At 38.5% G+C, this 2,602-nt stretch overlaps 1 pseudogene; it reads right to left on the bottom strand.

The window, feature by feature from the left end:
* Positions 1 to 561: 561 nt before the first annotated feature.
* Positions 562 to 2,602, bottom strand: LOC149172530 (ATP-dependent 6-phosphofructokinase 2 pseudogene; annotated as a pseudogene).

The raw sequence follows: 2,602 nt of genomic DNA, 5'->3' as shown, positions 1-2,602 counted from the left end.
TCTAACCATCTAATATGGTTCATCCTCAAGACAAAGGTGAAAAAATCAATCTATCCAAAAATTTAAATAGTAAAGTTGGAATTAGCCATAAGGAATTAGCCATTACAAATTAATTGTTGAATTAACCATTTTTTATAATGTGATTAATCCAAAAGACAATCTCATAATACAAGATTTTGTAAACATAAACAATAATACTACATCAATATGCTAAAATATAAGAAAAAACACATATTTTTTCATTTACCACCAGAGTTTTATTCATAAATCTAATTATAAAATAAATCCTTCTCATATACTTTGCATTATTTCTTTAATTCATATTAATTTTGAAAGAAATAAGGTTTTAAAAATTCCCGTGGTCAACAACCCAAAGTATTTAGAACGGTTTGTATTATAATATCATGTTTAAGAAACATGAAACATACAAAGTACCCGGAAATATGAAAAATAAAAAAACATGATTACAGAATAAGCAAATGCAAACACTTTCTCTCTGATGATGGTTAAACACATAGATGATCATATTGCAAATACACAATAACGAGAATAGAAAAAATATAAATTTTAAAATCCTTCATCACAGATGATAACCTCGTATATAAATATGGGATAGACAGACAGAAATCTCTGGCTTCTCACCAACATAAAACACAACTTGGTTTATAAATAATGCAAGATAACCTGCCAGGGGGTTTAATGTCCTCCACCTGTACCATTTTTATTCAGATTGGACAAAGAAAGCACTAAAATAGCTAGTACTCTGAACTATAAATATAGCCTTAAACAAAATGGCATGCATCCGACCTCCCGCACTATGCTGAAGATCATTTCTTCCATCTATATCTTTCTAGATTTTGCAAGAGAGGAAAAGTCCGGCTGATTCGTTACAGACATCATCCAAGCCCATTTATGATCATTGACATCCACAAAGTTCTGAGCAGCAGCGATGCGATCCAATGGAATATAAGCATAGATCCCATTTATCCGCCCTGCAGCAAAACCAGTATAGCCTGCCATGGCTCCATGGATGGCAGAATTAGCAAGCAGAGTACAGTAGATATTATCAGCAGCATTAGCAGGCACAGCTCTGATCATATAAGTTGGGTCAATATACTTCAATGTAAGGGTCTCATTGGGGTGATGCTTCTTCCACCAACGTTTCAGCTCATCCCTGAGCCATGGCCCAACATCGAAAAATGCAGGATTTCCATATTCATCCTTCTTATCCTTGTCCTCAGGCCTCCTCGGAATCAATTCTTGCCCAGCCCCCTCTGCAACAACAAGCACAAAGTGTCCATTCTCTTCCAGCCTATGATCTAGAAACTCAAATAACCCCCCTTCTCCCTCCAGATAAAATGGGTTCTCAGGTATAAGGCAGCAGTCCACATCCCTGCTTCCCAAAGTTGAATGCAATGCAATATGTCCAGTATACCTACCCATCAACTTAACCAGCCCTATTCCATTAGGGGCACTCTCTGCCTCAACATGGGCAGCATTGATGGCACTCTGGGCTGTCTCCCCTGCTGTATGGAATCCAAAGGAAACATCAATAATACCCACATCATTATCCACAGAATTGGGGATCCCAGCGATTGAAACCTTAAGGTCCCTCCTCTTAACTTCTTCAAATATCTTCACTGCACCCTTCATGGTCCCATCCCCACCAATGATATAAACCTGGTTAAAACCATTGGCTTCAATGGCATCCACTATCTTCTGCAAATCAAAGCCCCGCCTTGAGGTCTCCAGCATTGTCCCCCCTGTCTTGTGCCAATTGTCAACTAATTTTGGATACAAAAGCACAGGCTCTGATGAATAAAACCCACGATACCCCGACCTAATCCCTTTGATATCCCTTACTCCATACTGAAACCAGAGGCCAATTACAAGCTCTCTGATGACAGTGTTAACACCAGGTGATAACCTCCCACATGTAACAATGGCAGCATGGACATCATCAGGGCTAAAGCACACCTCAGACCTAGGCCCTGCTCTGTGATAAAGCACTTGTGTCTCCCTTGATATTGTCTGTATATCCACAGCAATGTCCTCCATAACCATATCATTCTCAGTCACAAAAAAACCTTCAATGGGAAGAAAATATTGGTTATGCATAAGAGGATTTCTAAAAGTGGGTACATCCTGTAAGTATTCTCTCAAGTGCGGAGTACCTTGTATCCTCTTCTGGCCATGATAATTAATGACAGCCCCTGCTGTTGATGACTGCCTTTCAAACTTCTGCATTGATGACTGCCTTTCAAGATTTGGCATTGCAGATATCAGGAAAGAATGTAACCAACACAGAAAACAGAAGATTTATAGAAAGTTCGAAGACAATGATAAAGCTGAAAACTATTGAATCAATCACACACTGTAACAAATGAAACAACTATAGCATTCATACATGGTGATAACAATAACAATGTACCATATATAAATGAAAGGAAGATGGCATTCCCGGATTAAGTCAAGCCTGCTGTTTGTTAATCTCGTTTTGGAAACCAGAATTTAGCTTTTTTATCAAGATCCTTTCTAGAAAACAGCTAGATTTAACCGTTGTCGAGATTTGTGGCCAGGTCCCCTTTGACAACGAAACCAG

Source organism: Pinus tabuliformis, chromosome 4_2 (assembly GCF_031772625.1).
Source record: "Pinus tabuliformis cultivar Carrire ecotype Pingquan chromosome 4_2, CPIR1, whole genome shotgun sequence".
NCBI classification, from domain to species: domain Eukaryota; kingdom Viridiplantae; phylum Streptophyta; class Pinopsida; order Pinales; family Pinaceae; genus Pinus; species Pinus tabuliformis.
This window is presented reverse-complemented; position numbering and strand designations above follow the sequence as displayed.